Source organism: Gopherus evgoodei, chromosome 21, assembly GCF_007399415.2.
Source record: "Gopherus evgoodei ecotype Sinaloan lineage chromosome 21, rGopEvg1_v1.p, whole genome shotgun sequence".
NCBI lineage: Eukaryota > Metazoa > Chordata > Testudines > Testudinidae > Gopherus > Gopherus evgoodei.
Genome location: NC_044342.1, coordinates 2,689,466 through 2,714,120, shown reverse-complemented (window position 1 = coordinate 2,714,120; position 24,655 = coordinate 2,689,466). Strand labels below are relative to the sequence as shown.

The 24,655-nt window shown below is 49.9% G+C and overlaps 1 long non-coding RNA gene and 2 other non-coding genes across 6 annotated transcripts; all 3 read right to left on the bottom strand.

Annotated features, from left to right (window-relative positions):
- Window positions 1–12,833: 12,833 nt before the first annotated feature.
- On the bottom strand, window positions 12,834–23,104 carry LOC115638303. 4 transcript variants are annotated; one of them, XR_003997414.1, is made up of 6 exons: window positions 22,922–23,104; window positions 22,042–22,123; window positions 15,786–17,474; window positions 15,287–15,362; window positions 14,181–14,462; window positions 12,834–13,152 (listed from the first exon to the last, which is right to left on the bottom strand). It is a non-coding gene; the product is annotated as an uncharacterized LOC115638303 (long non-coding RNA). The 4 variants fall into 4 exon arrangements; XR_003997411.1 differs by having other exon boundaries at window positions 15,287–17,474; XR_003997412.1 differs by having other exon boundaries at window positions 14,279–14,462; window positions 15,287–17,474.
- LOC115638430 lies at window positions 14,734–14,881 on the bottom strand. Its single transcript, XR_003997433.1, has one exon. It is a non-coding gene; the product is annotated as a small nucleolar RNA SNORA79 (small nucleolar RNA).
- LOC115638436 lies at window positions 15,638–15,715 on the bottom strand. The gene has a single exon (XR_003997439.1). It is a non-coding gene; the product is annotated as a small nucleolar RNA SNORD126 (small nucleolar RNA).
- Window positions 23,105–24,655: the final 1,551 nt, after the last annotated feature.

The following is a 24,655-nucleotide window of genomic DNA, read 5'->3' as shown; positions in this document are numbered from 1 at the left end:
ACCTGACCCCTCAGGGGCCTTCCACCCCTAGGCAGCACCTAGCTCCCCCACATCCCCAGGCCTCCTTTCCCCTGGAGGCAGCACCCATTCATAGACTCATAGGTCAGAAGGGACCAATATGATCATCTAGTCTGACCTCCTGCACAAGGCAGGCCACAGAACCCTACCCATCCACTTTTATACAACCCCTAATCCAGGACTGAGTTATTGAAATCCTCAAAACTGGTTTGAAGACCTCAAACTGCAGAGAATCCACCAGCAAGCGACCCATGCCCCACGCTGCAGAGGAAGGCAAAAAACCTCCAGGGCCCCTGCCAATCCGCCCTGGAGGAAAATTCCTTCCCGACCCCAAATATGGCGATGAGCTAAACCCTGAGCATGTGGGCAAGACTCACCAGCCAGCACCCAAGAAGGAATTCTCTGCAGTAACTCAGTTCCCATCCCATCCAACATCTCCCCGCAGACAATTGAGCAGACTTATCTGGTGATAATCCAAGATCAATTGCCCAAATTAAACTATCCTATCATAACTCCCCCTCCATATATTTATCAAGCTTAGTCTTGAAGCCAGATAAGTCTTTTGCCCCCACTACTTCCCTCGGAAGGCTGTTCCAAAACTTCACTCCCCTAATGGTTAGAAACCTTCGTCTAATTTCAAGTCTAAACTTCCTAATATCCAGTTTGTACCCATTCGTCCTCGTGCCTACATTAGAACTAAACTTAAATAATTCCTCTCCCTCCTTAACGTTAATGCCTCTGATATATTTATATAGAACAAGCATATCCCCCCGCAGCCTTCTTTTGGCCAGGCTAAACAAGCCAAGCTCTTTGAGTCTCCTTTCATAAGGCAGGTTTTCCATTCCTCGGATCATCCTAGTAGCCCGTCTCTGAACCTGTTCCAGTTTGAATTCATCCTTCTTGAACATGGGACACCAGAACTGCACACAATATTCCAGCTGGGGTCTCACCAGCGCCTTATATAACGGTACTAACGCCTCCTTATCCCTGCTGGAAATACCTCGCCTAATGCATCCTAAAATCACATTTGCTTTTTTAACAGCCGTATCACATTGGCGGCTCATAGTCATCCTGCTATTGACCAATACCCCAAGGTCCTTCTCCTCCTCCGTCGCTTCCAACTGATGCGTCCCCAACGTATATCTAAAATTCTTATTATTAATCCCTAAGTGCATGACTTTGCACTTTTCACTATTGTATTTCATCCTATTACTCTTACTCCAGTTTACAAGGTGGTCCAGATCTTCCTGAATAGTATCCCTGTCCTTCTCCGTGTTAGCAATACCCCCCAACTTTGTGTCATCCGCAAACTTTATTAGCACATTCCCGCTCTTTGTGCCAAGGTCAGTAATAAAAAGGTTAAATAAGATCGGTCCCAAAACCGATCCTTGAGGGACTTCACTAGTAACCTCCTTCCAGCCTGACAGTTCACCCTTCAATACGACCCGCTGGAGTCTCCCCTTTAACCAGTTCCTTATCCACCTTACAACTTTCATATTCATCCCCATCTTTTCCAATTTAATTAACAGTTCCCCATGCGGAACCGTGTCAAACGCCTTACTGAAATCGAGGTAAATTAGGTCTACCGCATTTCCTTTATCTAAGTAATCCGTCACCTTCTCAAAGAAGGAGATCAGATTGGTTTGGCATGATCTACCTTTAGTAAATCCATGTTGCAATTTGTCCCAATTACCATTGACCTCTATGTCCTTGACTAATTTCTCCCTTAAAATTTTTTCCAAGACCTTACATACTACAGACGTCAAGCTAACAGGCCTATAATTACCCGGATCACTTTTATTCCCGTTCTTAAAAATAGGGACTACGTTAGCAATCCTCCAGTCGTACGGCACAACCCCCGAGTTTATCGACTGCTTAAAAATTATCGCTAACGGGTTCGCAATTTCACGCGCCAGTTCCTTTAATATCCTCGGATGGAGATTGTCCGGGCCCTCTGATTTTGTCCCATCAAGCTGTTCAAGTTTGGCCTCTACCTCAGTTGCAGTAATATCCACCTCCATATCCACATTCCCACTTATCATCCCTCCATCATCGCTAAACTCCTCACTAGTCTTATTAAAAACTGAAGCAAAGTACTTATTTAGATATTGGGCCATGCCTAGGTTGTCCTTTACCTCCATTCCATCCTCAGTGTATAGTGGCTCCACTTCTTCTTTCTTTGTTTTCTTCTTGTTTATGTGGCTGTAGAACCTTTTACTATTGGTTTTGATTCCCTTTGCAAGGTCCAGTTCAATGCGGCTTTTAGCCTTCCTCACTTTATCCCTTCAACTTTAGCCACTTGAAATACTGGCAGGTGTGACCCTACCCAGCCTGCGCTGCCCACCTAGGGTTGCCAACTTTCCAATTTCTGAAAACAGGACACCCCTGCTCTGCCCTCTCCCCCTGAGGTTCTGCCCCCTCCCCAAGGATCTCCCCATCCTCACTCCTCTCCCCTCCAATCGTAACAAAAACACCTAAACCCCAAAGCAGGAATTATTGCAGAAAATTGCATGTTTCTTACCCCTCTTTCAATCTTAACCTTTATCACATGTTCTGAAGAAAAGGGGGTGTTTGAAAATTTGTTGCAATACTTATATTCATATTTGTCAGAGTGCTCTGGGAAGTGTCAAGGAGTTGCTCATTACTACTGCAATAGGTACCATTACCTATATCCCTAATACTGCACCGAACCAGAGATGCTATAGAAAAGAAGAGGGAACAGACTGCTGCCATAATAACCCTTCAACAGAGAACAGTTGGGATACTGATAGTTACTACACAAGGTACTGTGCATCAGCATGAAATATAAAAACAGAAAATGCATTTCAGCAACAGAAACCTGCTATGATTCTCCCTCTTTCCTCTGTACAATGAAAGCAAAACATGGACTTTTGCCTGCTGCATTTTCATTGTGGCTGAAAAGTTAATTCTTGCCCTCTCCTCTGTCAAAGAGACAGCACCCTCGCCTTACCTTTACCAAAATCACATTTAGATCAGGTGAAACATTCCTCTCGGCAGAGATCTCTGTGCTGTACAGAGAAAGAATTCCACGGCTCAGCTAGGCAAGTCCTGTAATAACCCGAAAAAGGCAGTGGATATTTAGGACCCTCTTTAATACACATCACTGAGGGAAAAATTTAGGGAGGGGAGATACTGACTCTACTGAGGTAGAGCACCTCCAGCGTGCTCCCACCCCCACCAAAAAAGAGGTTCCTAAAAAAGTTACAGACCTTTGAATAAGCTCTAATACTGACACATGACACACACACGCACACCCCCAATACACACATATATACACACCAAAGGAGAGGATGCAGCACATAGTAATTCCAGGGTGTTGGGATCTGGGGGCAGGGGTGGATTGTGGTCTCTGTGTTTCTCCTGGGAAGGGAGCTGCATTTAGGTCCTGTGGGGAGGGGGCAGGGTGCATGCCCCAGAAGGGAAATGAGGCTCAGAGCAGCAGCTGAAGGGGCTGGCTGGGGACATGGCGGCTCCGGGCTATGTGTGCGGGAGTTGGGAGGGGATTGGCAGCGAAGTGAAACGCTACTTGCAGCCCTCTCCTCCCACTAGGGGACCAGTGGAGCCCCTCTGCCTTTGGGAGCAGGGATCCTCCCAATGGCGCTGAGCAGGAACCTCCTTCTGCTGGGTGCTGCACAGGGGCTTGCTGGTGTGCGAAGATGGGGGGACGTGCCCTACTCTGGCCACTCACCTGTGCAAGGCAGGAGCTGGGGATTACTGCTCAGGGAGCGGTAGGGCAGGAGCAGCAGCGGGAGAGGGAGGAGTGGTGCAGCTCACACTGCTCTGAGTGTGCTTTTGCTGCCCATCACCACTGCTGTTGCTGCCACCACTGCTGATGCTGCTGCCACTGGAGGAGGCAGCCTGGTGGCAAAGGAGGCCCCGTCACGGGCAGGCACTGGGGAAGCAATGTGGGGGCACGGCTGCTTTCTGCTCCCCACTGCCAGCTCTGTGCTGCGGTCCCCTTGCAGTGCATCCCTGCCTGCCAGCCCGCCTACTTGGCCCCAACTGTTCTGGTGCCCCTGCAGGTGGTAAGGGGAAGTTACTCACCCTGCAGTAACTGAAGTTCTTCAAGATTTGTGTCCCTGTGGGTGCTCCACTCTATATATCGATGTGTCCCAGCGCCACTGATTGGAGATATTCGGTAGCAGTGCCTGGTTGGGATGCAAGTGCTCAGTTGGTATCTCCCGTCTTGTTGGAATATTCCTGCGTACCTGTGTGCTGCACCCCCCACATTTCCTTCTCTGCCATGGAGCGAGTATACGAGTACTCCACAGTAGAGGGGAGAGGAGTGGGGAGTGGAGCACCCACAGGGACACACATCTCGAAGAACTTCAGTTACTGAAAGGTGAGTAACTTCCCCTTCTTCGAGTGCTGTCCCTGTAGGTGCTCCACTCTAGGTGAATGTGTAGCAGTTCCCACTATGGTCAGTGGAACTTTGGAGATGCGGCAGTGAGTACTGTGTAGAGTACTATATGGCCTACTATGGTGTCTGCCGTGGTATCTTGCATGATAGCATAGTGTTTGGCAAACGTGTGTTCAGAGGACCAGGTAGCCGCTTTACAGATGTCAGAAATGGGTACATTATGTAGGGAGGCAATGGATGTCAACATAGCTCGAGTGGATATTTTGAATATGGTAAGAGGATCTGATGTAGTCAGAGATCCATTTGGACAGATATTGTTTAAAGATAGCCGTACCTTTTGATCTTTCGGTGATAGAGACAAAGAGTTGTGGAGATTTACGAAATGGCTTAGTCCTATCTAAGTAAAAAGTGATTGCTCGCCTAACATCGAGAGTATGTAGGGCTGCCTCGTGTGGATATTGTGAGGTTTAGGATAGAAAGTAGGTAAGTATACAGGTTGGTTAAGGTGGAAGGTGGATGCCACCTTAGGGACAAATTTAAGATGTGGTCTTGGAGTGACTTTGTCTTTGGAGAAGATTGTGTAGGGAGGATGGGCCATCAGGGCACTTATTTCACCTACTCTCCTTGCTGATGTTATTGCAACTAAGAAAGCCACCTTCATAGTCATATGGAGAAGAGAGGAGGTAGTCAAAGGCTCAAATGGAGGTTTCATGAGAGCGTGAAGAACGAGGTTAAGATTCCATTTAGCCACCACTGGGTAAATTTCAGGGTAGAGGTTTGCAGGCCCATGAGAAATTGTTTTATGTGGGTTGGGTAAAGAGTGAATAACCTTCTAACAGGTCATGGAAGATGGTAAGCACCGCCAGGTGTACTTTGATGGAGCTGAACGAAAGTCCTCCCTGTTTTAGTTTCAGGAGGTAGTCTAGAATGCTCGGGACGGTCACCATAATGAGCGTTAAATGATTATGTGAGCACCAGAGGGCGAAACGCTTCCCACTTCTGCAGGTAGGTTTTACGAGTGGAGTCCTTTCTACTGTGCAGGAGGATGTATCGGACTTGCTTGGAACAGGCTAGTTCATGGATTTGGAACCATGAAGGAACCAGGCTGTCAGGTGGAGCTTTGGAGCTGGGGGTGAAGAACCCATCTGTTGGCCTGGGGAAGGAGATCTGGCCTGTTGGGCAGAGCCCATAGGTGACAGGAGGACATGCTGAGTAGGTAATGATACCACGTCTGTCTTGGCCAAGCCGGGGCAATAAGGATGACCCGGGCCTTGTCATCTATGATCTTCCAAAGAACCCTGTGTAACAGAGGGATTGGTGGAAAGGCATACAGGAGAGGATTGTTCCACAGGATGAGAAAAGCGTCTCCTAGGGATGCAGTCCTGAGTCCCGCTCTGGAGCAAAACAAGCAACATTTTCTATTCTGAGTTGTGGCAAAGGGGTCTATTGACAGGGAGCCCCAGAGGGAGAAGAGCTGTCCTTGTCTGTTGATGTAGTACATACATGCTATGTTGTCTGTTATGACCCAAATAGATTTGTTGTTTATGAGGGGAAGAAAGTGAAGGCATGCTCGCTTCACTGGTCTGAGGCCTAAGAGATTTATATGTAGGTGCATCTCTGATGCGGACCACCGCCATTGTGCACTGTGTCCCCCGAGTTGCACTCCCCAACCAATTAGGGAAGCATCCTTGGTGAGCATGAGCATTGGGGATCGTTGCTTTAACAAATCCCTCGTGCAGAGGTTTTCTAGCCTTGTCCACCAATGTAGGGAAGCTATAACATTGCGAGGAGGAGTTAGCAGCATCACTAAGGTGAGGACCCCCAGTTAGGGTCGAAGCAGTTGTTCCAGCACCGGCCGAGCAACATGCCAGCCTAGCACAGGGTGCCGTTCAAGTGGAGGAGATTACATTGCCCTCCACCACGGCCAGCGCAACCCATTTGGCGACCGCCTCACCTAGGGCGCTGACATTTGGGGGGCGGTGACCGCGGTGGCCAAACATCCGGCTGCCGTGGTTGTTGGCGGTATTTCGGGGGCAGGATCTTCCACTGCCTACAGCGCAAAAAAGGCTGCCGGCTCTTCTGCCCTCCACTCCGGATACCTTCGAGACCGCTAGAGGGCTCAATGAAATGACAGCCCCTGTACCTACGGCCCCAGCACTGGCCCGAGTTCCGGTACCTTCCAAGGGCAAGCCGGCGATGTTCAGGCTCTTGGCTCCTGGACCAGCATCTCCATGCCGCTTGGAGTCCCAGCATCATTCCGAGTCCCAGCACCACCCCAGATACTGGTCTAACTCACGGCACCGGTTAGACTTGTGGCACTGGTCTCGCAGCCCCGGCTCTTGGAGCCGCTCCCGCTCGAGGTTGCGGTTGACTGCTGGAACATGGTCCCGCTCGAGGTCCGGGTCTCGTTCAGTGACCTCACGGCACTGTACAGATGGCCGCCACATGGAACACCGATCACTGAGTTGGCTGTCGCCATGGCACTGGTCCATGGCCTGCTACCACTCTCTATTACGGCACTGCTCCCTATTGCAGCATTGGTCTTCTGAGTGACACCGCTCTCCATCGTGGCACCTCTCTCCATCGCAGCACAGCTCTCCATCATGGCAGCACCGGTCATCCAAGTGGCACCAGTCATGAGAGTGAGCAGTCATTGCACATCAACATCAAAGAGCTCAGAGCTTTACACTTTGCATGCAAGCCTTTCTCCTTCACTTGCAGGGACACTGCGTAGCAGTCCTAATGGACAACACCACGGCCATGTTCTACCTGAACAAGCAAGGCGGAGCCTGCTCATCGCTGCTCTGCCAAGAAGCCCTCCTTCTGTGGGATTTATGCTTAGCCCACTCCATCAGCCTTGAGGCCTCATTCCTGCCGGGTGTCCAGAACTTTCTGGCAGACAGCGTGAGCAGGCGTTTTCTCACTCACAAAAGGTCGATACGTCTGGATATCATTCTTTCCATTTTCCACACCTGGGGGTTTTTCCGAGTCAACTTGTTTACTTTGTAGACCAACAGGAAGTGCCCAGCCTTCTATTCCTTCCGGGGCCACAGTCCGGGCTCAATAGCAGACACCTTCCAGATTACGTGGTTGGGTCAGCTGCTTTATGCCTTCCCTTCTTTCCCATTGATGCACAAGGTGCTAATGAAGGTCTGCCAGGACAAGGCAGATGTCATTCTAGTAGCCCCTGCCTGGCCTCATCAGTGTTGGTACCCGACCCTGCTGGACCTGTCAGTCCAGGCTCCGCTGCATGACATCTCCCTTTCAACACCGACCTCATCTCTCAGAACCACGGTCTGGATGCTGAACGCGCCTGTTCAGACTCGCTAAGGCAGGTGCTTCTCAAAAGTCGCAAGCCGTCAACTAGGCTCACCTACAAAGCCAAGTGGACAAGGTTGTCCAGCTGGTGTGCTCAGCGGCAGGTGCCCCTGCTTCAGGCTCCAATCCAGTGCATCTTGGACTACCTGATGTTCCTAAAGGACCAGCATCTAGCCTTTGGATCCCTTAAGGTCCACCTCACAGCCATCTCTGCTTGGTCCAGTAAAAGATACCTCTTCGCCCACCCTGTCTCTCTGTAGATTCATTTTGTGATCTTGGGCTAGTTGATTGTGTGTGCACATTTTGATGGGGAAGTATATGGCTATTAAGGCAGCAGTGGGCAAACCTTTTGGCCTGAGGGCCACATTGGGGGTGCAAAATGGTATGGAGGGCCAGGCAGGGAAGGCTGTGCCTCCCCAAGCAGCCTGGCCCCTCCTCCATCTGCCCCCTCCCACTTCCTGCCCCGACTGTCCCCCTCACAACCCTCCATCCATCTAACCCCCCTGCTCCTTGTTCCCTGACCACCGCCTCCTGGGACTCCCCTGCCCCTAACTGCCCCCCCAAGACCCCACTCCCTATCCAACCCCCTTGCTCCTTGTCCCCTAACCGCCCCCTCCTGGATCCCACCCCCTATCCAACGCCCCCGCATCTCCTGACCATCCCCTCCCCGAACCTCCGCCCCATCCAACCACTCCCTGTCCCCTGACTATCCCCCGGAACAACCTGCCTCTTACCCAACCCTCTCTCCACTCCCCCCACCCCTTTACTATGCTGCTAAGAGTGGCAGGACAGGCTTATTGGAAAGCCTGGAAGGTGGGCAGGCACAAGCCATGCTGCATGTGCAACTGGGTGGCTTTAGGAGAGTGGAGACAGCAGGGGAGGGGCTGGGGTCAAACCTCCCTGGCCAGGAGCTCAAGAGCCGGGCAGGATGGTCCTGTGAGTACTGGATGGTGCCCGTGGGCCGTAGTTTGCCCACCTCTGTATTAAGACAACTACTTCCAAAGTGTATTTGTACTTTTCTGCAAGGCCTTCAGTGCAGGTGTGGGGTGCACCAATGGCAGTTTCACAGGTGCCAGTAGATGGCTTATTTGCATATGCCATTATAGGCTATGACATGGGCCAACACAGATTTCTATTGTCCCACCAATCCGGATTTAGTGACTACCAGAGGTGTCTGTTCACACATCAACCCAGGATTCTTTGCTTTGGGTGACGCCCCTTTTGACAATGCAGCTATGCAATGTTTTCCTGCTGATGAGCGTTTGGTGTTTGTTAATAGAGTATGGGCATGAGTTCATATGATGGATTTTTGTAAATCCAACAGGGTTTCATCCCATGGCAATTTTGAGACTTTGTGTCTGTTAATGTGAGTCTGGCTGACACCAGTCTCTCTTTTGGTTCATAAAGTGGCCTCTTTAGGGCATCCACCCACACTGGCTTGGCATGAGCCAACATCATCAAATTTGGCATAGCATAAGCACACCATGCACCACAACCAGTGCCTCAGACAGCTTTGATTTGACGCAATGGATGTTTGTGGCTAAAACCCCTGGTGAAAATAGGAGTGTGTATAGGACAGACAAGGGAGTTGTCCCATTGGGTTTGACAGTGCCACTGAGTCACAAATGGCCCCTCACAAAACAGCGGCTGTACCCTGGCACCGCATGAGGTGAATTTGAGGGGCAAGACTGACACAGGGTATGGGGAGTAGTTAGTATCACCCCAAATACTATGGGGTTAGTCTCTCAATGAACCAGCTTTTTTAAACCACGCAGTGGTTAAAAGCGTTTAGAGGCAGGAAAGGGCAGGAAAACGAGCAGCTGCCTCTCGTGGGTAAAGTCTCCGCGTGTGTGCCGCTGCTTCAGCATGCTTCCCCGTCACCCAGGAGCATCCCAGACCCACCCCAACTCCCTCACACTCATGGCAGTTCCTTTCTTCAGCCACCCAAAACATCTCATGCTGCGCACCCTTCGTGGTGTGTGTGTGTGTGTGTGTGTGTGTGTGTGTGTGTGTGTGTGTGTGTGTGTGTGTGTGGAGGAGTGGGACGTACCATTGTTTGGAAGGGGGAGGGAGAGGAGTGGGTGCGCAAATATTTTAAGGAGAGGCTGATATCCCAAAAAGTGTCTCAGTTTGCTGTTTAAACAAAAATAATTCCCTTCTACAGAAGTGGTTTGGTCCGAAAGTTCCTCCCTGGCTTCTGCAGGGCCACTGTGGGGAGAGGGTGACAGATGGGAGGGAAAGGGCATGATATGGAGAACTGAGCGTCAGCAGCACACAGCCTTCCCTGCTGACAAGCAGACGGGCAGCCCCCTGTGTAGAGTGCTGCTGGGCTGGCACCCAGGCCCCATGCCTGCTCCCCCTCCACAGGGCACCCACCCACTCGTGATTCACATGAAAATGGCACAAATGGGTTCCCAGTGTAGAGGGCACCCACTCCCCATCAACAGGGCACCACATGCTCACTCCTGGCCCACATCAAAACGGGATCCCAGTGAAAACATCACACACATGTCCCCTCCCTAACCCAGGGATCGGCAATATTTGGCATGCAGTCTGCCAGGGTAAGCACCCTGGCGGGCCGGGCTGGTGTGTCTACCTGCCACGCCTGCAGGTTTGACTGATCATGGCTCCCACTGGCCGCAGTTCACCACTCCGGGCCAATGGGGGCTGCAGTAAGCTGGCGGGCTGTGTGCCAAAGGTTGCCAATCCCTGCCCTAACACACATCAAAATGGCACTGAGCCCAAATGAATATCAAAATAGCACTCACACAGTGCACCCCTGCCAAACCCAACCTCAAAATTGCATCCATGGTCCCCCATAAAAACTTCAAAAATCAAAATGGCACTCGCACACCGCCCTCTCAACCCACATCAAAATAGCACCTATTGGATCCCGCTAACAGCCATGTCAAAATGGTGCTTTTCTGCATGACATGGGTGATAAGTGAGCAACCATTTCTTTATTCTCTCTAGCCTGCCTCCAACACTGATGGAGCTGCTGCTGGAAGGGGCCAGGATGCTAACAGACATCTCCATTTGTCCTAATTTCACCTCCCCTCTTCCATCCCCCCAAAATAACCATGTCATAAAATAACTCCATGTGGATTCAGCCACCCAACCTGATAAGTGCAAACCTTACCATCTAGTTTGGAGGGTTCAATTGTGTTGGATTATGTTGTTCATTTGAATTTAGCTTGGTGGTTTGCATATTTCATTGCTTCTGTAGGCTGAGCTTATGGTACACATCAGGGACTCTTTGCATTTCTCAATGAGCACCCTATATGCCAGCCTCCAATTCAGGGGCTTGCTGCAACTCCCCCATGCCAGCAGCTGTGTGTGCACCCTCCATTCCAACCTACGCCATGCCAAGGTCCCCTAAATTACCTTGTGGCAGGGGCTCTGTATATCCCCATTCATCTATATCTGGGTCCCCCAGTCTCCTCCTTCAATGATAGGAACTGTGTGTGCCCCAATTCCCCATTCTTCCCCATCATCCCCAATTCGAGGGGTCTTTCTGCACCTGAGTTTCCTCTATGGCAGGAGCTGCATGCCTCCTTCCCCCAAACCAATTTTCCTCACTAGATTCTGTGCAGTCCCCGCTCTTCTCCCCCCTCCACCCCTGCCATGCTGGGGCTGTGTGCATACCCCATTTTCCCCACCATCCCCAATTCGAGGGGTCTTTCTGCACCCGAGTTTCCTCTATGGCAGGAGCTGCATGCCTCCTTCCCCCAAACCAATTTTCCTCACTAGATTCTGTGCAGTCCCCGCTCTTCTCCCCCCTCCACCCCTGCCATGCTGGGGCTGTGTGCATGCCCCATTTTCCCCACCCCATTATTTGTCTAGAAGCTATTCAGGGTGCCAAATGTTAAATTCTGTTGGTAGGTGTCATAGTATAATTCCCAAATCTGGACCTTAGCATCCAGGATATGGGTACTAGCATAAAGTCCTCTAAGCTTAATTACCAGCTTAGATTCTGTAGCGCTGCCACCAATCAGGGCCTGATACCCTCTGGTCCCCCCAAAACCTTCCCTGTGGACCCCAAGACCCAGATTCCTTGAGTCTCACAACAAAGGGGAATAAGCCATTTCACTACCCCCCTCCTTTCTTCCTCCCTGGGTACACTAGGAGACCACCGTGATTCAAATCCTTGAATCACCACTTCCCCCTCCCTTCTTCCCCGGAGAGATACACAGATAAATGCCGAAAGCAGGTTTGTCTTCCCTCTTCTCCCAGAGGCAGGGCCAGCGCTACCATTTAGGCAGCCTAGGCAATCGCCTAGGGCATCAGAATAATTGGTGGGCGCCGTTTTGCCGGAGGGGGCGGCAGGCGGCTCCAGTGGAGCTGCCGCAGTGATGCCTGCGGAGGGTCCGTTGGTCCGCGGCTCCGGTGGAGCTGCCGCAGTCGTGGCTGCGGACCGTCGGCTCCTCGCGTGGCTCCGGTGGACCGCCCGCAGGCACCACTGCGGCAGCTTCACCGGACCCTCCGCAGGCACCACTGCGGCAGCTCCAGCGGAGCGGCGGGACAGCAAAATTGCCATGCGCCTAGGGCGCTCAAACCCCTAGCGCCGGTCCTGCCCAGAGGCAATACAGTTTCAAGTTCTGTGAATCTAACACAAAGAGGGAATTTACCTTTCCCTCCCTGCTCTCTTTCCCTTCTCCCCACCAATTCCCTGGTGGACACAGACTCAGTTCCTTTGAGCCTTAACTAGGAGAAAAAAAAAATCAGGCAGGTCTTAAAGCAAAACCTTTAATAAAAAAAAAGAAAGAAAAAATAAAAGGTTTATCTCTGCAATTGAGATGGTAAAAAGTTACAGGGTCTTTCAACTTATAAACAATAGAAAGAAACTTTCTCCAGCAGAAACACAATTTAAGCTACTTCCAGCAAGTACACATATGCAAAAAAGAAAAACAAATTAAAAGACTATAACCGCCTTTTTTCTTACTCACAATTCTGAATAGATAAGAAACTGTAGCAGGGAGATTGGCAAAAACCTGGTTGCACCTCTAGTCCCGTCCAGGACCCAGAGAGAACAACGCACAAACCCAAAAAAACAAAAAGGCTTCCCTCCACCCAGATTTGAAAGTATTTTGTTTCCTGATTGGTCCTCTGGTCAGGTGTTGCAGGTCACTGTTTGTTAACCCTTTACAGGTGAAAGAGACATTAACCTTTAGCTATCTGTTTATGACAGCAGGACACACACATTAGATAGGGGCATTGTTATGGGGGAAAAGGGGTTAATGGCTGCCATTAACCAGTTCTTGAGTCTATAGTTAATTGCTGAGTTGCTTGAATCTGCAGTTGTGCTACACAGCTAGCAGGGGCTCTGTGTATCCATCCAGCTCTCTCTCCCTCTCCACTTTCCCCTTCAGTTTTCCAATTTTCTCCAAAATCAATAGATTCTTGGCCCTCAGCACCTCAAATATTCCCTGAAAAAACTGGAAAGGAGAGCATAGTGTTGAAAAGTGATCACATTACACATGTACAGACAAATACACAGAAATGCTATCAAATTGAGTGAGACTGTCACACACAGTAAAAAGGCAAATCACATGAAAAGAATAAAACTGCAAGTTCTGCATAAGGAGGAGTTCCAAATGATTGACAAATAGGATAATTACAACATTTTTAGATTCATCCTGCTTTAAAAACATGGTTTTGGGGAAATGCTTGTTTTTTTTATGTTCAGCTGAATCCCTACAAACCCGTTAAAACTCTTGATGACCAAATGGCCCATGTTTTCTGGGATGGCCCTGGTTTTGAGGGTCCAGCTTGGCATCTCTGCTCATGACATTGAGATTTTGTCCTGACTTCCATGTAACCCAGGATGTCTAAACTCAAAACCACACATTGCTGAAGTCAGTTCACACAGCCCTAGTGCTCAGCTCCATCTCTCTCACTGCCTCCCTGCTGTTCAACACAAGAGCTGTAATATGTAGGTGATGTGCAGTGATGGCTGCCCACTTAGTGGGAAAGGATCTACATATTTGGGGTGGAGAGAAAAAAGGATTAGAGAGGATGACAACATTAGGAGCATGAAATAAGGGTCTGCGCTGGTGTCAGGCGACTGAGGGAGACGTAGTTTAAATACATTTAGGTTAAGGATTTTCAAGTCTATGGCATATGCCTGTTAAATTCCCATTAATTTTTTTAATGGGAACTGAGAGTCCAAATCCTGTGCACATTTGAAAATCTCAGCCTAATCTAAATGGTGTTGGTAATACAAGACAGACAGTGGACACAGGAAAGTAAATTCACAGAAGAGTGGAAAGTAATTTTGGACCCAGCAATATAAATAGACCAATGTTGATTAACTATCCGTAGCCTCAATTTTGTACAAGTCCACAGATATTACAGTGACTAAGAGCTTTAAAAATATCTGGGATTTTCAAAAAGCGCCTAAAGCGGCATGCCATCTAAAGCCCTTAAGTCTCCTGTGAAAATCCCAACCACAACCACTACTGACCTGGGCTGAATTCAGACCAGTGGATTACAGTTGAAAAAGCTCCATTTCTTCCTCAGTTCTACCACTGAACGTTTTTACAAAAAATACCCAACTTTTACACATCCATTCTAGTTTAATCCTGTTTTTAGTACAGACTTTCCTAGACATAACTTTGAAGAGTCCTTGTAATACAGGTCAGAGAGAGGCCAAAACTTTTATTTTCAGGGCCCAAATTCTCTCTTACAGTTGACATTGATGGAGAGAAAGATACATTTTCCTTGAAGGCTCATCTCAAAATCATCCCTGTAAAGATAAGGAATCTCAGTATTAAAGATGCAGAATGCAGCACACAGTTGCCTCTTGGAAAACTAGATAGCTTAACTGCACTAACCCCTCCAGCTGAGGCCAGCATAGCTCCTACCGCTTCAGCTCAGGCAATCTTTCAGCTCACATTGTAAAATTACTATCTGGTTACCATAGCCCACTGCCCAAAGTTTACAGAGAAATATGTACAGAACAGCTGGTTTTTCAACCCCATTTCTTTCCCAAAAGTCCAGTCCCTCTCTGCCTCTTTGAGTGTCTGACCCCGCAAAATTCAGACGTGCCAATGGATGGCCAAACCCATCCAGGAGCATTCTGAGTGAAGAAAAGGCCAAGTTTAATCTGCGATGACACAAAATCCCACTGCCCATGGCTCATGGCAGTAAGAGGAACAGTCATCATGGCCACTCTTCCTTAAATGAGCAGCTCTGAAAGCAACAGGATTCCCTAGAGAGATATACCATGAATTTCCCTAACGAGCAAACCTTTACTAAGTAGTTTCCTTATTAAAATCCTGCAGAAAGGAGTTCCTATCCATGTGTGCAGAAAGATAGGGCTTTCTGAAGGCATCTGCAGCTTCAGGTAATGAAAGATGGCCTGGCAATGTTTGGAAGATCAATTCAGAGACTGTTTGTCACTGAATGAGGAATGCATGGTATACGCTATGCCAGACATTTGTTACTGCTAGGTCTGCCATAGTACCTCTTTCTCGTCCCGTACCTGCCCCCATGGTGACATTGGCCTCAGGTACCAATATGAGGCCATGCTAAGCAACTGGATGGATACGAACTTCCAGCAGTACTTACATCTGTGATTCCTATAAGGGATCCAGGGTGAGGAGGGAGGAGAAACCATCCAATTTTGTTTTTAGAGTTCCTGCCCCTAGAGATACAAGGAGGAAATATTTCCAAGTCAATGGAGAGAGAGAGAGAGAGAAAGAAGGGAAGAAAAAAAAAAAAGCTATCAACTACATGGAAAACTTTTCCTTGCATCTATACTCTTTTCATTTGCACAAAAACCAGAACCAAGTTTCTGAAGAGTTTGCATGGATCTGCTACTTATTCTCCTCACTGTCTGGGACTTATGGTTGCATTGGAGACCATTAGAAGATCAGCTTTCCCCCAAGTCAGACCTCAGCTACAGATGTTTGTTTCATTAGTCTGCTCAGGGCATGTGTGTAATCAGGGTAGATCAGGTGAAACATGGACTGAACATGCAGTTCATCACAGCAGACCCCTCCAAGTCCTACAAGTGGCAATGTGGCTGCCCCTCCCACACACAAACCACCACCCAGGACTCTGAAACCTCAAGTGGTTGAGAATTTTAGCTGCTTCCTCATCCAACTGCCTCATGTTCCAACATGGGCTCCCGAGCTTCCCAACTCCACCTGCAAAAAGACGACAGATAAAATCCCCACATGCATAAACAGGTACTAGCCAGTAGAAGCAGGGAGGCGATTTCACCCATGTATATGGCACTGGTGAGTCTGATACTGGATTATCGCATCCAGTTCTGGTGTCCAAATTTTAATAAGGACGCTGAAAAATTAGACGGATGCCTTTCTAGGAGGGATGTGTTACTCAAATACAATCAGCGGGATCGCTAGGTGAAGTTCTCCAGCTGGTATTAAACTGGAGCTCAGACTAGGCAATCTAACAGTTTCGTCTGGCCTATAAAGATCTGGCTTTTCAATAAGGCCATACGAGCAGCTTCTAAGGGCACAGCAGTTCCAGCCAGGGAAATGGCACAGTGAAGTTGCCTGGAGACGCAGTGAGGTGAGAAGGGCTAGTGCAGGGAACTATTTAAAAGCAGCATGCAGGGATAGGGGGGATAATGGTTGAGTTTTAGAAATAGGAAGGAGTCAGGGAGTCATAGTGGGGATTGCTCTGTGACTTTCTATGTTCCCTACGATGCAGGGAGTCAGTCTATCTAGTTATAATGGTTCCTCTAGGCGTTAAACCTTAACCACATCTACTAGATTTCATTGCAGGCTCAAAATGGGAGAGGGAGTTAATGCGTTTCTCCATCCGCAATGCAGTGGGGTCTGCTCAGGGCATGTGTTATCAGGTGAAAGACGGATTGAATATACTCATGGCAGACTCCACCCACGCCCTCAGACCCAGCTGTGACACTACCAGTGACAAAGCACAGAAGGGTCTCATGGGTCTGAGAAGAAATGTCTTGTGGGCCGGGTCTCCAATCAACACCCATCCTCAAGATAGTTGTGTGGTTAAGGCTCTGGACTGGGACATCTGGGCTCAGTTTTCAGCTCTGCCACAGGCTCCCTGGGTGACCTCAAATAAGTCCTTTAAAATCTCTGGTTTGGGTGCCTAACTCCACTGGGCTCCTTTGAAAAATCTCAGCCTTCAGCTCTCCTCATCTGTAATGCTGATACTTCCTGTCTTCCATCCTTTATAACCTAAGCAGACAAAGCCAACAAAATATCTTTGGGACAGGGATGGTCTCTTTAAGTGACTCTACAACCTCCAGCACAGTAAGGCCTCTAGGCAACAGTGTAATATAACTACTAATAAAACAGTGGATGGGCCCATCAAGTCAAGCATCCTGCCTCCATAGGGTGACCAGACAGCAAGTGTGAAAAATCAGGACAGGGGGCGGGGAGGTAACAGGAGCCTCTACAAGAAAAAGACCCAAAAATCATGACTGTCCCTATAAAATCGGGACATCTGGTCACCCAATACCTCCAGCAACACACCTCTGACTACTCCCCACTACCCCTCACAGAGATCAGAGCAAGCCCTGAAAGCACAGGAGCTGATTATCCTTAACTCAGCTCATGTAGGCTGTAAAACCACTCAGTCCCTTTTCTTTAAGGCCCTACTCAGTAGGAGACTCTTACCCCTTACTGTCCTGTGTGCTCAGGTCCAGGATGTTTCATTTCAGCCCATTTTCAAGATTCAGTTACTTCATTTGTCCTCTTCAGCCCCAATCGTTTTGTGGGGTTGGGGATTCAGTCTCCAGCCTCTTCACCATCTGAAACAGGAAAAGAAACATTCATGAGACCATGATCCACAAACCCTCTTCCTCTGCCCTGCTGCTGCAGCTATACTAGAGATCAGAGTTGCTTCTGGACCCATCTAAACCCAAATTCCCCAGCACACCACAGGCTAGTTCTACCTGGGCATAGCTAGGCAGGAAGAGCTAACACTATACAAGGAGGGGAAGACAGCAGGACTAAAATGAAGTCACTTCTAGGTGGAGAGAGACAGCCAGAGCAAAGCGCAATAGGAGAAGGGGGAGAGGGGGATATTTTAGCACAATGGTTCTCAACTGGGGGCCCGCGGCTGGTCCATGAAGCAGGGCTGGCATTGGGCTGGCTGGCGCTGTGATAAAAGAAGTTGGGCGGGAACTCCCCCTTTTATGGGCATCCAGCCAGCCAGCAGCTATAAAATCCCTCTTAGTCGCTGTTCTCTAATTGCGCTACCTGTAAAGCAAGGGTGGGCAAACTTTTTGGCCTGAGGGCTGCATCCGGTTTCCAAAATTGTATAGAGGGCTGGTAAGGTGGGGGAGTGGAGGGGGTCTGTGCCTTCCAAACAGCCAAGCATGGCCTGCCCCCCCATCCAACACCCCCCCGCCCCACTTCTTGCCCTCTAAGCCCCCCCTCCCAGGAACTTCTGCCCCATCTACCACCCCCCTGTCCCCTGACGTCCCCCTGGGACTCCTGCCTCATCCAACTCCCTTTGTTCCCTGGCAGCCCCTGGATCCCCCGCCACACCAACCCCCACCCTTCCTGACAGCCCCCCTGGAACCTCTGCCCCATTCAAACACCCCTTCTCCCTGTCCCCTCCCGACCCCTGCCCCAGGGGATCCCTGCCCCTATACAACGCCCCCTGTTCCCTGCACTCTGACCACCCCAAGCCCTATCCACACCCTCGCCCCAACGCCCACCCCAAACTCCCCTGCCCTCTATCCAACCCCCCGCCCCCTGCCATTACCATGCTGCCTGGAGCACCAGTGGCTGGCGGTGCTATAGCCACACCGCCCAGAGCAGCAGGACAGGAAGCTGCACCATCCGGCTGGAGCCAGCCACGACACCGTGCAGAACAGAGCCCCTGGTCAGGTCAGGCCCTGCAGCTGCGCTTCCCCAGGAGCTCAAATCCCTATAGCCAGAGCATTGCACTCGGGCAAGCTGAGGCTGCAGGGGAGGGGGAACAGTAGGGGAACAGGCTGGAGGCGAGCCTCCTGGGGCAGGAGCTCAGGCTGTAGTTTGCCCACCTCTGCTGTACAGAGTTAAAAAAAGTTTCACTGCTATGCATAGGGAAAAAGAAGTGAGTGGGCACCTGGCCAAAAGAGCCAGTGAGAAGGCTAGAACTTTTTAATATTGAAACAAAGATTCCCTTTTTGTCTGAGGTTGTTCTCCCGGAGAGAGGGGACAGGGCAGAGCTATAGTGTAAGAAGCCTGGGGTCAGGTATGAAAAATCCTCAGTATCATACCTAGAAACTATTAATTTGGAACCCCGAGTACGTAAATAGATTAGGAAATGTTTAGGATGATGCATTTCGGTTTCTCTTTTTTTATTTCTTTATGGCTTGTGGACTCCTCTGTGCTAACCCCAGGTGCTTTTGTTTTGCTTGTAACTATTCTTGATGCTTAATCCTTGTAATTGTTTTTTTAAATCTAGCAAAAGCCTAAATTCCCAGACGTAAATATTAATTAAAAAAAGAAAAAGAATACCTTTAAGAGTAGAATTGGTTTTGTGTGTCTGAAGAGGTTTGTGCACATGTTGTTTAACTACCTGGTGGCAAGAACTGATTTCCCCATTTTTTTCCCCTTCTTTCTCAGCTCTTCCCCGGAAGCGGGGAGGAGGGTTAAAGGGCTTGAGGGTACCTCACAGGAAGGAATCCCCAAGTGCGCCTTCCTGGGCCTCAAAAGGGTTCTGCATTTGGGTGGTGGCAGCATCTACCAGTCCAAGGTCAGAGAGAAACTGAAACCAAAGGACTTTAGTACAAGCCTGGAGTGGCAAGTATTTGTTTTTAGAATCCTTGTGGGCTCCCCACCTTCTGCACTCAGAGTGCCAGAGTGGGGAATCAGCCTTGAAAGGGGCCTAGGACAGAAAACGCAGAGCCTCGAGCCCCGCAGAGCTAAAGCCCCAAGCTCTGCCGGGCAAATGCCCCTCCTGCTCCCCTGAAGCCCAGACACCCCCCCACCCACTCACCCTCCCCTGCTGGACCCTGGAGTTTTTAATAGCATTTTCTGGAGACTTCAGAGAAAAAGGTTGAGAACCGTTGTTTTAGCAGACAAACAATTGGCTAAGCTCCCTACTATGCTTACAAAGAGGGGTGGCATGTTTGTAGAAATTTTGGCAGTGCCAAGAACCCATCCCTGTCCAGACTCCACCTTCCAACCTGCCCAAGGCTCTGGGAGGGAGTTTGGGTGAGGGAGGAGGTCTGGGGTGCAGGCCCTAGGCTGGGGCAGGGGATTGGGGTGCAGGCTCTAGGAAGGAGTTTGGGGATGGGAGGGGTGCAGAGGGATGGGGTGCAGAGCTGAGAGGTCTGGAGTGTGGGGGGGGGCTTAGGGTGAGAGTAGAGATATAGGTAGTGAGGGGTCTGTTTGGGGCTGGCAATGGGGGGCTTGGGGTGTGGGAAGGGCTGAGGGCAAGAGTAGGAGTGGGGACGTGAGGGCTCTGGCTAGGACTGGGGATAAGATGTTTGGGGTGCTGGAGGGGCTCAGGTAGAGGGTGCAGTGGGGGGGTGAGGGCTCTGACTGGGAGTATGGGCTCTGGGGTGGGGCAGGGTTGGGGATGAGTTTGGGGTGCAGGCAGGCTGCTCCACGACAGGGGCCAGAGAGAAGGACTCCCGCCAGCCCTTTCCCTGCCAGCAGCAGAGAGCCCTGGGGGAGGAGCCCCTCAGCAGCACACTCACCCCTACCACCATCACTGCATGTGCTCCTAGGGCCCCTCCCAGGTCCAGGAATCTCCCTCTGCTCCCCCGTGGTGGGTGCTGGGGGGTGCTGCGTGCGTCTCCTCCCCTGTAGTTGCCCCTGACTGTAGCCTCACTAGGGGTGAGGGATGGGACTGTCTCCTTGTCCAGCATGAGGCAGGAGCAGTGACTGAGGGTGGAGGGGCTGTACTGGTGGAGGGTCCTGCCGGAAAAGGGAAGGGTCTGAGAGGGAAGGGCAGGCTCAGAGTCAGTGTGCCCTGGCAGTGGGAAGTGGGGGCACTAGGACCCTGTGGCAGCAGTTGCTGCAGGGAAGCAGCATGCAGGAGACAAAGACAGAGATGCTGTGCTCTGAGGCCCCGGAAAGGCAAGTGGGCGCAGCAAATAGGGACCACGGGACTCTCTGGCGGGGCCACAGGTGGGACCTGGGGGGGCACCCAGCCCCAAATGTTGGAAGAGCTGGGCCCCTGGCTCTGAATATTGCCCGAGAACCACATGGGTATGGCCCTTTTAACGTCCACAGTGAGCAGACAGGATCTCAAATTTTGTTCACACCCCATGCAAGAGACCTGAACAGCTTCAGACCAATAGCATTAATTTCTCTGCAGAGGAAGAGAAGAACCAATCCTGGACGATGAGGATTTAAAATCTGATGTTCACATCACTAAGGCAACACCAACCTGAAGGCCTCAAGACACTCACAAGCTAGTAGGTTAGCAAGGCCCAAAAGCCACAAGTCACTCCTACTACACTCCATGATCGTAGCTGAATGCTGGATCGGTCAACACAACTGGAAACAGACACTTTGATAAAGTCAGAGCTGAAAAACATCTGCTATAAGCCAAAGGCCAGAGCTGAAGGTTTGACACATCTCAGCCTGCACTAACTGGGGGAAGGGAGATAGATCATGGTCCTGCCTGCCAGACCATCTAACAAGAATACTATAGAGTCCTCGCTCCAGGTTGGAAATTACCAAGGCCGTTCGGGGGGATGGGAGGGCAAGTGGGGCACTTTGCCCCAGGCCCTGGGCCCCCATGAGAGTTTTTCAGAGCCCCTGGAGCGGGGTCCTTCACTCGCTCTGGGGGCTCCGGAAACTCCCGTGGGGCCTGGGCCCCCGGAGCTTCTTCTGCTCTGGATCTTCGGTGGTAGGGGGTCCTTCTGCCCCAGAGCAGAAGGACTCCCCGCCGCCGAATTACTGCCAAAGCGGGACCCGCTGACTAAGTGCCAGGTCTTTGGCGGTAATTCAGCAGCAGGGGCCCCTGCCACGGGTCTTCAGGGCACTTTGGCAGCGGGTCTCAGAGCGGAAGGACCCCCCACCACTGAATTAACACGGAAGGGGGGGCCCCCCCACCACTAAAGACCCCAGGCCCCATGAATCCTCTGGGCGGCCCTGGAAATTACCCGTCTTGGTGAAGCCCTTAAAGAGACGTAGACAATTAAAATCCAGGAGTCTCCCTTCTCTACAGCTAGGCTGGACTCCCTTGCTCTAGCCACTGGTTCACACTCCCCCAAAGTTGGGAATAAAACTCAGGGGTCCTGATTCCCAGCCCCCCTCTTCTAACCCACTATAGTTGCTCCTAGATTTCAACAGTTTTGCTGTTATATAGAGTTTAGATCCCTGGGCAAGAGATTGACTTCTTACAGAGGAAGGGGAATCTCATACCAGCTCATTGCTCCCCATATCTGGAACATGGCACTGGTCCAAAGCAATTGTTTCCTCCCAGAAAATCAATTCCATTTTCAGCCTAAAATGAAGGGATACAAACCGTGGTTTAGGATACACAGACCAAAACTTGGCAACCAGAACACATCCAACACCACCACAGCTATTACATTAGAGACAGGAGGTCTGGAGGGACCTTCAGCTCCCATCCTTCCCCCAAACACATCCCCCGCATGAGCAATCTCACCACTGCCAGCAGCGCTTCTGAACCCCAAGTCAACCCCCCTCCCAGCTCATTCCACACCCCGAAGGAGGCTGCTAGTCCTAGAACACGTGGTGGAAGTGGGAAGCCACCTTCCTAACCCTGCTCCCCCTGCAGCAAGGGCGTCCTTTGTTCAGCCTTCACCGCCTTCCCCCGCCTCCTCCCATGTGCTTTTTCCTCTTAAAGGGACATACACCCGTACACAAAACTCCTGCTGTTTATTATGGTTTGGTTATAGCAGCAGGAACTGGCCCCAGGACTTTGCTCCCCCTCGAGGAGGATTCACTGGATTAAAGGGCAGAATTTAGCTCCTGGGTTCGCTCCCGAGCTCTGCAGCACGCTCCCTGCCTGCCCTGAAACAAGTCACCACAGCACATCGGGGGCAGGCGGGGGAGAAGAGATGAGTAATAAACTCTTTCCACAGCACGTGTCGCTTCATGCAGGCCTGAAGAGAAACGCTGCGGCCAGCCACATGGTCATTTATTAAAACCCAGGGACAAATCAGGCCAGCCGTTTCGCCCAGATACTGCGAATTCAATGGGAATTTCAGCACAACCTCACAGTTTTAACAGACCATTTTCCCACTAACCTTCTACCCCACCTAACTGGGTGACCCACCTGTTTTGAATTCAACAGCCCCAGGGCCCGATTCCCTCCGCCGGAACACCGCTCTCCACCACCTACAGTCTGAACACGGGTTCGATCCTAACACGTGGGTGGCCAGCAAACGATTCAAACCGCATTAGAGAACTTGCGACTTCCCCATCAGGCTAGCCTAGATCTCGGAGTATAGAAACAGGATACAGGAAGTGCAGTGAGGGTGAAAGAGAGACAGATAAGAGGAAGCGGTAAGTGGGACAGGGAAGAGAGCTGCTTTGCAATTGGCTGAGAACACGAACTAGTCAGTGTTATTTCTCTGATTGAAGTGAACGAGAGGCAGAAACATTAATCCGTGGCTGCAAACCATGTGTTGAAAGACCTTTACAGAGCTGATTGTAGGAAAATGTGTGTGACAGAAACCCGTGGTTTTCTGTGAAATCTCAAAGATTTTTCAGTCTGTATTAGGGAATACAATCTTGAGCCAACATTTGAAAAGCTAGGCTGAAGTTTTCAGAGGCACTGTCCAGAAATCCATATGTGGGCTGTAAATTGGGCTGACATTCAAAAGTACTGAGCAACCCTGCTCAGCATTTCTGAAAGTCACTTATTTAGGAGGCTAAATCAGAGTTTAGGAATCTGAATTTAGGCTCCTAGTTTTAAGAAATTTAGCCCTGTAATGGTGGGGTCATTTTGATTTCCAACCCCCTTACAAATAGTGTAATATCAATAAACATATTTCACATTTATATATCACTTTGGATTTTCCTCATTCTGAAGTCCCAGGACTGGAAAATACGAAAAGATAATGGCAGTAGAGAGCCAGGTCGTTTAGGCACCTAAAGATGCTGAAAAGTATTTAGTGGGATTTCAAAAGTACCTAAGCACCCTAACTTCCATAGGCACCTAATACCCTCACAAGCCTTTGGCAATCCTAATATATATCCAGATTCAGAGTCAACAAAGGCTAGGGGGAGGCTCTGCAATGCAGGACTTCAATAACATTTGTGGGTAACATAAATGTGGAAAATCTTGGCAAAATCTGCAAAGGAAAATAATAAAATCTCTTGTGTACCATGCTTCTTACCATACTGTTCTCTCACTTAACACTGACATAACCCTGTTAACTTCAGTGGAGTTGCTCCAGGTTTAAACTGGTGTATTTCACAGCAGAATTGTCCTTTCCGTGCGTAGCCCAAAGGTAGGCATCATTGTCACCATTTTACAAGTGGAGAAACAGGCTCTGAAATAGGTGAAGGTGCAGCTCCTCAAAGGTATTGAGGTCTATAACTCTCACTGGGAATTAAGCACCTAAATATCTGTGAGATCTGGGCCCAAGTTACTTGTGTGAGTCACTGGCCCAGCTGAAAATAGAACCCAGGTGTCCTGATTCATTCGCCTCCCAAAATTGGGAATAAAACCTAGGAGTCTGGATTTTCAACCTCCCTCTCATCCTCAGCAGTAAAGGCAGATGCAAAGAATTCATTTAGCTTTTCTGCAAGGGCCTGGTCTTCCTGGAGTGCTCCTTTACCACCTCGATTGTCCAGTGACTCCACTGATTGTTTGGCAGGCTTCCTGCTTCAGATGTAGCTAAACATTTCTTTGCTGTTGATTTTTGAGACTTTGGCTAGTTGCTCTTCAAATTCTTTTTCGACCTGCCTAATTATTATACTTGACCTGCCAGAGTTTGTTTCTTTCTGTTTTCCTCAGTAGGATTTAACTTCCAATTTTTAAAAGATGCCTTAATGCCTCTAA